The 15,254-nt window shown below is 34.2% G+C and overlaps 1 protein-coding gene across 1 annotated transcript in view; it reads left to right on the forward strand.

The window, feature by feature from the left end:
• Positions 1 to 1,176: 1,176 nt before the first annotated feature.
• LOC132554309 (protein yippee-like 1) overlaps positions 1,177 to 15,254 on the forward strand; it is a 37,153-nt gene continuing 23,075 nt past the window's right edge. The window contains exon 1 of the mRNA XM_060218614.1: positions 1,177 to 1,266. The gene's annotated coding sequence lies outside the window, so the exon portion shown is untranslated. The remainder of the gene's footprint in view (positions 1,267 to 15,254) is intronic.

A 15,254-nucleotide genomic window follows, 5' to 3' on the forward strand; every position in this document is an offset into this window, starting at 1 on the left:
GTATAACAAAAATGTGTGTGTCTTTGTGTATGTGTGTGTGTGTGTGTGTGTGTGTGTGTGAGGTGGGGGGTGGGGGTGTATGTGTGTGTGTGTGTGGGGGGGGTTACCTTTAATAATCTTCATCTTCATTTGACTACGTAAAACAGAATCTTTCAAAAGATTACTGCTTTTTGCTTTTCTATGGATCGGTAGCTATATTCGGTTCAGCTCCGGGCCTTCTGTTCCTTGAGGAGGCCACAGGCGCGTACTTTATTACAAACCAAGCAAACAGAATTCAATTCCCCGATCGAACGAACGTGAAATTCTTCCTTTTATTTTCAATAAATTCTTTAATAGACCTAAATAAAACTTTGGGGATGTGGGATTTCCAAACGTGACAAACTGACATAACGATATTTGTTTGTAATATTGTTACATCAAGGCGAATTAATGTTGAAGTTTTAGCAAAAATAATCAATATAAATTATCATATGGTTAATATTTGTTGCCTCACGGATAAATATATCAATATCTCTGCCCATTGTTTCCTTAATATCAATAGATATATTTATCACTTTATCAATAGATTAACATTTTGTAATTATATAATTAATATTTTAGACGTTTAAAACGTAGGGCCTTACATGTAACTGTCAATATAAGTTATTGATTTATTAGTTTAAACCATTTTTTTTATTTCTTTTTAAATACCTACAGGCACCGTTTAAATACATATATACATCTACACGCAAATTATAGTATTAGGCATCACTACAAGCCCTTGGCTTTCTTCCGATGCTAAGCCTATTGAAAGCCCATGAGATTACATATACACTACTTCAGACCCGAACTCTACATTAAATATCTACGTGTATATCAGTTTCATTATCTTTATAAAGTAACACAGATCGTGCTATATGACTGCAATAGGTCTGCCGTACACCTTGCATTGTCCAGTCTGTTTAGAGGCCGTCTACTGGACGACAGCATAAAGCCTATGTTTACAGAGCTAAACACAATATTATCTTCAACGGATCGCGGTCCCTTTGTTGACATTTTCACATCGATATAGCCCAGTCACATGGCTTTGTTTACGTTGCTGTGAATATCACGTGACTTGTACGTCACCTCATTTCCGCATAGACTGAAGACATAAACACTGACGACCTCGCAGTCTGGGGAACAATCCTGAAGGAAGTAAATGCGATCGCAAGTCCGTTTAACAGCGAATATTTGTTGTGAAATCCTGAAGATTATTATCCAGTGAATTCGTTTGGCCACTGTAAGGTAAGAGTTAACGTCTGTATGTTACATGAACTGCGGAAATTCGCTGCCAACTGCTTTCATTTTTTGCCAAGGAGGCCATATTTTCTGTATATTGCCATGAAAGGCGCCTAAATGATAATGCCATTTTACCTATCATTTCTAAGTTTTACTACTTTCACTTATCATTAAGAAAGAGTGTATGGGTAACAGCAATTATGCTCCATTAGGGCCGTCGTGTGCTGTTGTTTTCGCCAGTCAGCTGTCAGGGGAATACACACTGGTTGATGTACTTCGACGTAACGGGACAAAGCCAGCTGGGTTTCTTTGTTTTGGTCGTAAACACATGTGGAACGGCGAACAAAGAATGTCATTGAGTTCATTTTACTGAAACTGACCCATAAGGTACAAAGGCATGACACGTGTTACAGTACTTCTAGGTTCTAATAATCACGTATCTGACATTTATACAATTTACGGAATAATTTTTCAATGGTGTTATTTGGGTTAACCCAGAAACAGGATGCAGATCATAGAAGTATGATATTATTGATTTTTCTTTGCATATTTTATATCTTGAAAGTCTTTGTCAACACTGTTGTCTCGAATAATCAATGACACACACTGACATCACTGGAAAGTTGTCCAAGGCTCTGAATTTTGACTATGTTACAGGTTATATGACCTGTGTCTGTTTTATTTCTGATTATATTTATATAGACAGTGGACCTTCATCTGGACCACTTCATTCTTTATAAGGAAAATGTAAATTGGTACTGTACAATTTGCATGCTTAGGATTCGTGTTGTTAGATAACATCTTTCATACTTAAGTACTGATTGAAATTAATACTAATACACACAAGTGGTCAAGGCACTATGTAGTAAACAATTACTGTACATGTTAAGGTGGAAACCATGAATGCAAACAGAATCAGCACAAATTCTATGAAGCACATCACATAGTGCTTCATATTGAATTTACTGTTGTCTTTGACATTTATACTACCCATATGCTGGAATTAAGACCAGCTTAAAGAAGCCATTTTCACTCTCAATTTCCATTCTAATATAGGGGAATTAGAGCCAACTTCAATTTGTTAGCATTACTTGTGATATATGAATTCCTGCACCATTGGCACTTAATGGGCTGGTAATTATACACAATTGATTTTGGTAAAATTATGACATTACTTTGCCACACACATTGGTAAATAATCCGTTTTAAGCATTTCATGCAGCAGTTTTTTTCATAACAATGTATATGAGGATGCCAATGACAAGAAGATAGGTAAATTTTTTTTCATAGATGGTGTAACTGTAACCATATGTTCGTGTGTACAAGTGGGATGTGAAAGTGATGAGAGATAAAGGGGTTCAGAATAGATAAGGATTACTTTTATATTAACAAGTGTTAGGGGAATGTGTGGATGTGTACTATGGGGACATGTGAGTGACAAGGATTAAAGGGGATTGGATGGGGAGGGGTTTTGTAGACATATTGGAGAGTGGAATTTTGCTGGGTGTACAACCCAATGAACAGTCATGTCATACTATTTTGAGGTAGGGTGCCCTGATGATAGCTGGTGGCTGTACAGAAGAACAGCATACCTAGGATCTTCACCTGAGTTTCCCACCATAGGCCAACAATCTACTAATGAGCTATCACATACACATATGTGGTTGTGTGACAGTCTTCAGTTTAAAGCAAATAGTTGTAATCACAGAACTTGCTGGTGGTACTGGAAAGATAATTTGCTTTGGCTTTGGTTTAACATTTAATATGAAATAAATTTGGGGTAATTATCTTGGAGATTCAGACTTACTGCATGAATAAATTGATTCTTGCCTATTTATATAGCTACAACTTAATACACCAGACCTGTAAATATGATTGATAAGGTGTGTGTACATGTCAAGGTATGACTGTCATTATAGACCAAGGGGTTTCCCCTTCATTATGTATAGGGGCAAACATATGCTATGTACATATGCCATATATAAATATATATATGTATAGTTAATGTATGATACTGATATATCTGGTCTGTCTCCTGTTAAGTAAGTGGGATCTCGTTAATCTTCATTATCATTACTAAATATAGGTTAAGGTGACACAATGCCTTCCTTCGACCCATAAAGTTTTGGAAACTACCTTGTATCCATAGTAAAATTCAACATTTGTCTTAACCAATGAATTGACCAATATATAGTGTTCCTTAACAAATTTCTAACCTTTTTTTTTTTTTTGGGGGGGGGGGGGGGGGGGGTGAGGGGATGGGGATTAGCTGTTACTGTCTATACATGTATAATGTCACAATTATGAACGTTTTTTTCTGTTTGCAATTGCCCAAAAATGAAATGTTGATTAGAAGGTATGGTGTTAAAGAAGAGTATATCCCAGTTTTTCAGTAAATGGAATTTGGAGCTGAAAATGGTCCATTGCCAGTGGCAAATTTACCTTTGTTTTTCCAAACCCATACATTAAAATTCCCAAAATAATAGCAATTAAAAAAAAAATCTGGATGGTACTCTCCAATTCTAATTTGAAATTTTGTCACACAATTTCCTAAAGTCAAAGCCATGGGCTCCATTCCCAAGTCACTTCAATAAAAATTAAGATTAAATGACATGTCTGAAGTACAAAAGAGTAGGGTATAAGATACATTTTAAGTGTTACAACATGTTCATACTGGATATGAATGTAAGATGTGATTTAACTTGTTTCTCAGGTCAAAGCTTCTGATCAATGTATTTGGGATTTAAATTAAGGATAAACCTATTAAAAAGAAATATCAAATTTGCTTAATTTAGTGTAAACAAGATTAAAGTAAAACAAGTATGTCACTTTAGGTTTGGTTAAAGTTTGATTATTCCAACTTTATAAGATTACTTGTAATGCAAACTCTGTGGAATTATATTATATGATGATTTGTAACAAGACCTTATGTTTATTGTTTCTAACATATGACTTTTAAACATTACTTTCTTGTATCTAGAGTATCATCTGGTGACGACTCAAGATATTTGAAGAAAGGTGGTTCACATGTGTGTTAAAACAAAAGAAAGAATAAAATATTCAATAGCTGCTAGACTTATTTGAAGGCAAAAGATTTCGAATTTTTTATACTGAAGCATAGAATTGGATTGATATGTCTGTTCTGGGGGAAAAATGATGTTTCTAGATATAGATTTTGTTATAAGGAATGACAGGGGAGACTGTTTTCAATCTTATTGCAAGACTTGGCAAGATGACTAGAGGAATTGATTTTGAATGATGGCACTTGTAATCCGGTTCACATTGTAGATTTTTTGTACTGCAGAGAAAATATGTAGGATTTCAGCAGGACATTTGCTTGTATAGAATGCTTGTTGTGTATAGGTACTGTTGTATGAGATAATGATTTATAAGGCTTAAATGATATTGATCTTCTTACAATTAAGAAAATACTGTAACTCTGGAGAATATAAGTTATCAAATCATGTACTTATAAAAGTCCAGTTTGTCAGTAGGAATATAAGGTTACATGTTAGAGGCCTGGAGAATCGGTTTCGATAACTTGTACTAGAACAGGTCAGTGGTATGCAGTGGTAGAGGTGGGTGTTAGGGGGCGCTCTCTACATCTACTGATTTTTATGATTGATTTTCAAGCTACATTATTAGCTACAGCAGAACATGAGATAAACTCAGGTACCTGTCAGAGGTCGTTTAGGGATAATTAGAGACTAGCAAGAGAAAGTAAAGCTCTGATGGATGTAGTGGTAGAGAGACTGGGCTATATTTGGGTTTCCCCTGATAATAGGTCAGAACTACATATTCGATCACAGACCTGCTTTATAATTCAGGTGTCTTGGTATCGATCACAGTACAAGCTCTACCATGGAATATTTAGCTCAGGTGTGTTATGCACAAGTTAACATATTAAAACTGGAGACCATAAAGTTAGTATTAGTTTGAGAACATGTGTATATACACATTACATATATGTTTCCTCATTAGTTCGGTGTGCTTTGATTCATTTATTTGATCACATATGTTTTCCCTTGGAAATGTATTACGTTAACGTTTGTGGATTGTTAATGTACACATATATCATATTGAAAGATGTTTAAGAAATATTTGACTGACTCCATCACTACTGATATTTGAGTCTGGGACTCAAGTCTTTGGTGAGAGACACACTACATCTCTTATTATTGGGACTTGTCAGAATATTGGAATTGTGTTTTTGACTCGCTTTAAAAAGTCCAACAAAAATTACTACATCAGTTAATGATATATAATGTTGGGATGCTGTTATAATGACTTATCAAGAAGTTCAGAAGAACTGAACAGTTATAGTGTGAACACAATAACATATGGTTGATAACGAACATTTTATGATTCTGGGAAAGAAACAACCCCTAAACGAGTGAGTAGATCATTTTATGAACCTGGGAAAGAAACAAACCCTGAAAACTTGAGTAGATCATTTTATGAACGCGGGAAAGGAAACAACACCTAAACAAGTGAGTAGATTATTTTATGAACCCTGGGAAGGAAACAACACCTCAACACGTGAGTAGAACATTATATGAACCTGAGAAAGAAACAACCCTTGAACACGTGAGTAGATTTTTTTGGTCAGCTGGCTCAATCGCCTTACACAATAAACTACATTGTATTGATCAATTCGAAGAGGTGCTAAATATAGCTTTCAAGTCCAGCTCATGGCATAAAAGAAGAATAAAATACACAGGAAAACTCACGTAATCAAGTCACCATCTGTCACTGTGAGAGAGGTCGAGGGCCAATGGTACAGAGGTCAGTAGCTCCTGTAATATCCATCACATCCCAATATTGATGAAGCTTGTCATCATGGATGCAAAAAATATGACTGCAATTTTGAATTCAAAGTTAATTTCTGCTTGTGATGGAAGAATTTTGAACAAAATTCTTTTATGTGAAGGAAGATTTGTGAACACAAATCAGTTTCTATGAAAAGTTTTTAAAGTTACAAATTTTTTAGTTACAAACTATTGGTTTACGTTCCGGAGTTAAGTAATCTGAAGCAGTATTGTTATTTTAGTTATCTACCAGAGTTTTAATGTCAGGATTAACATTTCAATCCAGAGCTGCACATGTAATCATTTCAAAAAATTTTACATAGAGCTCACTTCATTCTCTAACGCACCGAATAATCAAAGTAAGATTTAATTAAAATCAGCTCATAAATGGTCATGATTTAACAAGGAAATGGGGAATGAATAGATGTGGTTTCGCTCAACCAGATTAATTCCAGTAAATTATTCTAATGTAACTTGTGGTTTAATATTTCTTGTTTCAATGTGCCTGGATAAGAATTTTCCTGTGGTAAAAGAAAGTTAAACGGGAAATCAGTGCAATTTTGTTTATGTTATAAGATTGATATACAGATGAAAGGACATGATCTGTCTTTAGTGAAAGTGAACCATTGTTAAACAGCCTTAGATATTCCGCAGATTTAGCATGGATAGTAAGATGTTATATATAAAAGCTGTAATTTTTAGATCAATGCCCATCAACTAGGAGGTAAGTGACACTGATCACAGGTCCATTGAGAGATAGAGGATTTTGACCTCAAATGATTTATGTGTGGTCAGTTTTTGATGGTCATTGCTAAAGAACATTGACCTTACACTAAAGGCCCTCACATTTTAGATCAAACAGGCATCCACACAGGTACATGTACACATGTCTGTAGTTTAATAACAGTGCTGTCTCCAGAATAGTGCATTACTAATGAATTGGAATTTAATTGTACTACTGATGAATTCAGTATATGTATATATATATATATATAAAAAATCTGCTATTCTATATATACAAAATCTGCCATTTTGTCTGAGACATTTGGTGTACATTATCATACTGGTACATTGTATATAGTATATGCCTAGCAGTCTTTACTCCCCTCACCACTGACTGCACTTAATAAGTTGTTATTTAACATATCAAAGATTTTCTTGCACGTTTTATATGCCAACTCTGATAGCTTCATGATCATGATGTTTTTGAGATTATGATAGTGGGAAAATTTACTTGGAGATCATATGAAAGTGATATGACTGTGCGTGTGCGTTGAAATATGGTTGAGTATACATATATATTTAATCTTGTTTTTTTCAGTCACTTGTCTTCCTTAAATTCCCTGCCTTTTCAGTCTGAAGGCATAAAGCATTCAAGAATCATCAATACGTTGTATTATCCTAAGAAATATGATAAGACGAATCTTATCATTGATGAAATATATATATACAATGCATAAGTAATATGTATGTTAACATATGCTCACTGCAGCCTGATGTAGTGATGCTGAGCTACAGTGTTGTGTACACATTTTGTAGGTGACCTGTATCTTAAGGTCAAAGGTCACTGTTTATACATAGAACAGCTGATTGTAGAAATATATACATACAAGTTGTGCTGAGCAAGACAAAAGTGCTGTTGATCTGGGCAAGACTGAACACAACAAAGAACTATCACAGAGAAAACTACATCATAATTGCTTTATATGAATCTATTCTAAACTTTTTCTGAAAGACTTAAAAATTTGATTTGTTTTGTAGTCTGTACAAATAATTTGGAAAAAGATTCCATTTGTTGTCAGGAGTAAGGAAGCTGTTCAGGGGAGATAGAAAGAGACAGAGAATGTAATTAGTGAAACTTTTTTTAAGTGATCTTGGTACATTTATAGATATAGCAGCAACTTCTGCTTTAATTCTAAATAACATGGTTGAGTGATCTTACATACCTGTAAGGACTTCCAATTAAAGTAGGGATACATACACCATAGTCTCATATTAAAAGAAATCTTGGATATATACAATATGTAAAGTTAGCACAGTTTGAGGTGTTGGTTTCAATGGAATCATAAAACTGCAGATGTCTACTGTACCTGGGCTTTCAGATGGTTTTAAAGCTTACGGTTTGGATGTGGAAATAGCACTGTGCATGAATATAGAAAAAGGAAAAGATTGTTTCACGAATCAGTTGTAGGTCACAAACGTGTATTTGGCTGTTCCACATTTGCAAAATTTTGAGAAATATGAATATGTTGTGTTCTTTTGTTCAATGGCAATTGTCTGCTCTGTTTTTCATAATTAGTGTAAATACAAAGGTGGGTTATATGATGGAATGATGAAATGTAAAAATCAGATCTGACAATTCAAGATATTATATCTAACTATATGACACAAACATACAATGATACACAATGGTATATGACACAATCAGCAACAATGGATAGATTAGGATTAAACCTGAAAATACCCTGAATGGGCAGATCCAGGATGATACGGGACGAAAGATGTGATTATAGACACAATACTTGGTAGATATATAGAGTTATGGCCTGAAATCAGACACAATGAAGGGTAGAAAGAATCGATAGATCAGCCAGTGGCCATCACCTGTGAGATAAAGGGTGTTTATACGCTAGAGTGTTTGTTGATAGTTTTAGGATTAATATGGACACTGTAAAGGTGCTCAGAGGTCATAAGTGGTTTGTTTGTTGATAGTTTTAGGATTAATATGGACACTGTAAAGGTGCTCAGAGGTCGTAAGTGGTTTCATTGTAACTGTGTGGATTTTCAGCTTAATCAGTAACGGCTGTGATTAACTTGTCAGTGGATTTTAACTGTCTTTGTTTGGTAAAGAGCTTATTTGTTGAAATAGTTGATTATATAGAATAGCTGTTATAACTAAACAGACTTTGTGTTGTTACACAATGAAGACATTGATCAAACAATCAATGATTTGGTATGGACAGACAATGGGTAAACATGTTAAAGTCAGTTTAATAACAATAGGTAATCCAATATCTCCATATATATATATATAAAGGGTTGACCCCTGACCTTGACAGCTATCTAACAATACACAAGATGTTGCGCAATGTCCTGTGAAAGATACATTATGTATAATTATTTCAGTAAACCTCTATAAGAGTTATAGTACAGTGTTCCCATGTTACCATATACCTTTTATGATCAAAATCTACTTAGTGATGAAATTCAAATCCAAACTTTTTGTTACCTTCATAAAATTTTCACATAGATTCAGCATAATTACTTTCCACAACTATTCCATGGAAAAAAAAAATTTCTGCTAAAATTTTTTCTCAACAGAATATAGATGAAGATTTTGTGGAAAACTAATGGGAACCTTCTTGTTCACTGCTGTCCCTCTCCCTAACACCTTTTGTTGATGGTAATTAGGAAATTCCAACGATAAGACCAATTTGCTGATAGTAAGCCCACTTGCTCAAAGTGTCATTAGTGATTTTTTTTTAAAGAAAACTTGAAAATTTTGAATTCTCTTGTTTTCTTTTCTTGTGTCTGCCATTTTGGTGCTTTATTGTGAGAGCTGGATTTAACCTGTTTGTGATTTTTATTGATGATCAATACTAGTATGGCAAGCTTGCAGAGCCCATATATCATCATCATGTCTACATATTCAAAGTAGACCTTATCTTGTATATTCTGTATATATGATCAGCTGTCAATTTGCCCTACATCTCTCTGCCTCAGAAATGTCATTGATTATTTTGGCTGCTTTCTCTCAGCTTTAAACAAGAGCTTCTTAGAAGTTTTGATATTAGATTCAGTTTGCAGATGAAATTGAATGCATTATATACTGTCACTTTAAAACTGTTTACTTTGAGATCGAGACCAGTGCAATAATGATTATTTTGTATTTCTAAATAGTTAGATAAGCAATATACAGGATAGCTTGACACACAGGACAGATCAGTCCATGGCGGCTGGTCATGATGGCATTTAACATTTAGATGGTTGCTTTTCTGTGAAACATAACAGAGCACTACATGTAAAGTAATTCCAGAGATTGTAATATATCAGTCAGAGATTCAGCCAAAGTCATGTGTTTGCAAATCCTAAGGGAGGCAATCAATGAAACAAATAAGAAATAAAGAAGCAATGAAGATCTATTTGGAGCTGCTATACTGCTAGTAGATAAATTGAATACTTTCCACGGATTTCTTAGTGAAAGAAAACTTCTATCTTGTTTTACATGTCTTCAAGTATGTCTTAGATGGTTTGTACTTTGTATTGTTGATATATACTCAGAATTTGTAGTGACTGTTCTGAGCACAAAGTTATCTCCCTTCCTCTATTGAGTTATCTCCCATGATGGAAAATACTCTGACCTTTGATCATTTATTTCCTTCTTGTTGAATTTTTGCATTCCTAGATTTTGTATATGTTGTAAGATTCTATACTTGGATTAGAACAGCAGCTGAAGATGAAGCATACATTCAGTTTATTTGGCATCATTAAGCATGTTAATGCTAATGGAGCTTGACTACTTGATAAAGAAGCTTTATCCCAGTTATGATAGTTGTCTGTATTTTCTAAACTCTGTTGTATCTAAATTTGATATTTCCAATGGTACTACAAAAATGAATTTTCTGCCTTAAATTCAAAATAGATTTAATAAGCTAATTCATTAATGTACCAATACAGAACTGTATGTTCACCTAAATATTCTGATATTTTGTAATATCATGTTTCTATAATACAAGTTTTGAACCCTGTTTCATCACATACATTATAATTTGATACAATAGTATAGTAGGTTATTGTACTATGGTATACCTTTGAAGCAGGTGTGAATAATTTACTTCACAAACAAATGTAGCATACAGGTATAAAAAAAATTGACAGTATTAATTCTGAACAAATATTTTTTCATAGACACTCAAGTAGTCATCCTCAATTTATGAAAAGTTTTCAATTTCAGTATGTCATGGCCAATGATGTTATGGTGATATAAGTATCCTGTCAGGATAACGTGAGCTAGCATGATTTTTGTTGTTTATGTTTTAGTACTGTTGTAGGTGTGAGGAGATTGACCTTATATTTATTTATAAGCTACATGTGGCATCTAGCTGTACATTAATTCATGGCTTATAATAGGTCATTATTTAAATATCCTATAGCTTCATCCATATACAACAGGTTGAACCATAGCATGGAAAAAAGGAGTTCAGTCCCCTGCTAAATTTGAAATTTTACCATTCATTATATAAGTTGTATAATCTTATACAGTCCAGATTTTATTTCAAATTAAATTCAGGTACCAGGTAGTTTTTTACCCCAGCAGGCTGTTTTTCATTATCACTGAATTATATTTAAGCAACACTTGACTGAAAGTTCCATAGAACACTGTATAACACACAAGAGCTTAAGTTCTCCCAGTTAATGATGCCATACTAACTTGAGACCTGAGTGTCATTATATAATACCTTTGTGCAGAAACACTGGTGGTACTTGCTCATCATATACTCTTGTTACTGAATCTAACCTATCACTAAGGAAAGCAGCCATCAATTTACTCAGAAAAAAAGTTTGGTGTTCTATCAAGATGGAGAAGTAAATATACAGCTAATATAACTCCAGTATACACTGGTATGCAGGGGTTTATCTAACTCAGATGAATTTAACTTTAGTGTCCATTGGTATACATGAGTTTGTCTAACTCAGATAAATTTAACTCCAGTGTACATTGGTATACATGGGTTTATCTAACACAGATAAGTTTAACTCCAGTGTACATTGGTATACAGGGGTTTATCTAACACAGATAAATTTAACTTCAGTGTACATTGGTATACATGGGTTTATCTGACTCAGATAAATTTAACTCCAGTGTACATTGGTATACAGGGGTTTATCTAACACAGATAAATTTAACTTCAGTGTACATTTGTATACAGGGGTTTATCTAACACAGATAAATTTAACTCCATTATACACTGGTATGCGGGGGTTTATCTAACTCAAATAAATTTAACTCCAGTGTACATTGGTATGCAGGGGTTTATCTAACACAGATAAATTTTACTGCAGTGTATACTGGTATACATGGGTTTATCTAACTCAGATAAATTTAACTCCCTTATACACTGGTATGCAGGGGTTTATCTAACACAGATAAATTTAACTCCCTTATACACTGGTATGCAGGGGTTTATCTAACACAGACAAGTTGAAGTTGTTATATAGTGCCATTAGTTATACAGATGTGGTATGTGTCATGGTTATATAAAGATGTGGTGCCTGATAGTGATATATACTATTTATTAAAGACTTTAAAGTTTTTGTACCAGTTCTACATGTGACATATAATCTATTATGGATAATTTACACACTAAATTAGCACTTAGTAGAGCTGTAATAAGTTCTACAAAGTAATGCAAAAGATGAATTATTTCCTTACCCGGTATTTCCGATGACTATAATCAACTGTTACCTTGCACTATATATTGTAATAACTTTAAGTAGATATTCAATCATAAATATGACCAATGGACGCCACATCATCAACTGACTAATGGCATTGTTTATTTAATTATCCTCGTTTCGTTGTCACTAGGGAACCTTGTCCACAGAATAGAAATATGAAAAGTTATGCCCTAAAGAGCGAACGGCATGCTGGCCATCAAACACAGATCAGTGTTACTGATGCATGGACCAGAGGGAGGTCCAATTGTTCTGATTTGCTGGATATTCAGGGATTGAAATGCGTGATATTAATATCAGATTAACTCTACTGCCACTGTGCACAATGATTCTGTTCTAAAGGTGTTGTACCTTGAACTCTCCAAGGTGATAATTACTGTGACGGCAGCTGGTAGTGTTGCAGAAATTCCAAGTCTCATCTCCCGAATATCAGGTCGAGATAAATACAGGAATAAGGTATGCCAATAGCATTTCAGTGAGAGTTCAATCTAAAGCTTGCCTCCCAAGGAAAATAGGTGGAAATATTTTCCAGGAAAAATGTTTAGCCAGCAGCATTCAGTAACAGCCCAAACCATGTCTTATCTCCCAAAGATGAAAGGTGAAGAGATTGCCCCTGAATCAGATATTGTCATGGTACTGCATTTCAGATCATACAATCCAATTCCCATCTTTCTAGATAGGTGATCAAGGATCCATGCGAAAGGCGTGGCCAGCAGGCAATTCAGGGCCAATGGGCAATACATAATCCATAAATCTCTTTGTGACTCTTCCTGGTAATTATCTGATTTTGTAAAACTGTATTGGTACTTCATAAAAATTCAGACAGCTTAGGTGTGGTAGCGTGACACTGTGGAACACCAGGTAAACTTTTGTATAGGTAAATTGATTGCGTATATATACTTATTGATCTTACATCAACAAAATGGTGTGGATAAAGCATACATTTACTATACTATATGTACAGGCATTAATAATGAAGTGTGAGGGTTACCTGTTAATATACATTAAAGTCTGTGTCTTTTCACAGTTAAGTAAAAAAGTATCTAAATCCTTATAATTACATTCCAATATCAAATTATTCAACTCATTCTGTCACAATTACAATAATTATTATGTGTCAGTAATTTGAAAATAGATTCAAAATAAATGGCAGATATTTCTACACACAGATTCAGTGTGTGACTACTTGAGCCGTTTTCCAGGATTTGGTTTTTTAATACTCAGTGCTGTTATCATTGGCTATGGTTTGAAGCAGTACTAAGTTAAGTATTCAGAGCTGAAAACTTGAAATAATAATATGGATGAAAGTGGTTGACATTTTCCTTTATTTATGAATAACAGGTGAATTAAGTACGTGTATAGACTGGATATAACTAAATCAGTATAAAGCAGAATGTCCATGGGGAGTTTTCTTCGGATAGAAAGTGCCACAGGTTCAAATATCGATGTGGAAAATCTCCCATCGGCACTAAGCTTGTGACCAGTATGTATAAAAAAAGATTCCATATGAGAGATGGTGAGTGCAAGAGAATGCTTGGTGATAGATATCAAGGGCCAGATTGAGAATCTGAAATATATATATACACATGTATACTGTATAGAAAACAGTAGGTCTGGACTTGCAAAACAACATAGACTCTTAGAAGCACTAGTACTCTTGGTGCAAGTAGAGCTGGTACATGTATAAGCTGTGGATTATAGATTTGTGTGGTCTATATACAAGTACAATAAGTGGAGAAAACAAGGAAGGCCCAGCAGCACCAGTGTATTGCTGGTAGTTTGTTGTATATACCTATCAGTCCATGCACTGTTTCCTAAACACCATTGTTCATGAAAAATCGAACCAGTGACTCAGTATTGGCATCTAAAAGACTTACCGTTGGTCACATGAAGCATTTGCTGATTGAAATTGTTTGATATAAATTAAATTATTACAATTCTTTTCTATCGATGCAGTTGGTCATTATCAATTTGTATCTTCATCAGTGTTTGTAAATTAATAAAAAGGTAGTATTCTTCCTTGGCTTGGGGTTGACAAAAGTTAGGAAATGGATAAAGATTTCAATTAAGATCATTAATTTTCTTGAGAGATCCATTAATTTTCTAGAGAGATCCATCAATTTTCTAGAGAGATCCATCAATTTTCTAGAGAGATCCATCCAATTCAGGAGACATGCCAGGTTTGATTCAGTGACATAAGATGTTGATTTAGTTACTTAATCTGATGTATCTTTCTTTGGTATCTAAAATCCTTATAAGGAATCTCTATTGACACTGCGTGAAACCAGGCAACAAAAATGAGCGAATTTGTTGCTGGATTTTTGATAGATACTGGGAAGTTGATAATAAATACATTGACACATCAATCCTCCTGCTGGCTTCTGACATTGATTTCCTTATAAATATATATTATATACATTGAGACAAAACTTAAAAGTAATTATGTATACATTCAAGATGCTTCAAGTTTACTTGGATGATGCTAACACTAACATTCGTATCTTTGGTAAATCAAAAAGGCTTCTGTCCAGATCCAAATAAGTCAATTTTCAGTGTTTAATGGCTTCTATTCCCAGTTGGAATTACTTCACATTAGATATGGATAAATTCCTTACATTTACTTTTAACTCCTTAAAATTTCCTTCCAAAATGATCAGTTGTCTTCTCAAAATGAGAAAGCCCTTTCCCAAATTTGCGGGGAAAAAGCCCTGACTTTGTCTATGTTGAAAT

The sequence above is a fragment of the Ylistrum balloti genome, unplaced genomic scaffold (assembly GCF_031769215.1).
Source record: "Ylistrum balloti isolate Yb309-2 unplaced genomic scaffold, AGI_CSIRO_Ybal_v1 Utg370392, whole genome shotgun sequence".
NCBI lineage: Eukaryota > Metazoa > Mollusca > Bivalvia > Pectinida > Pectinidae > Ylistrum > Ylistrum balloti.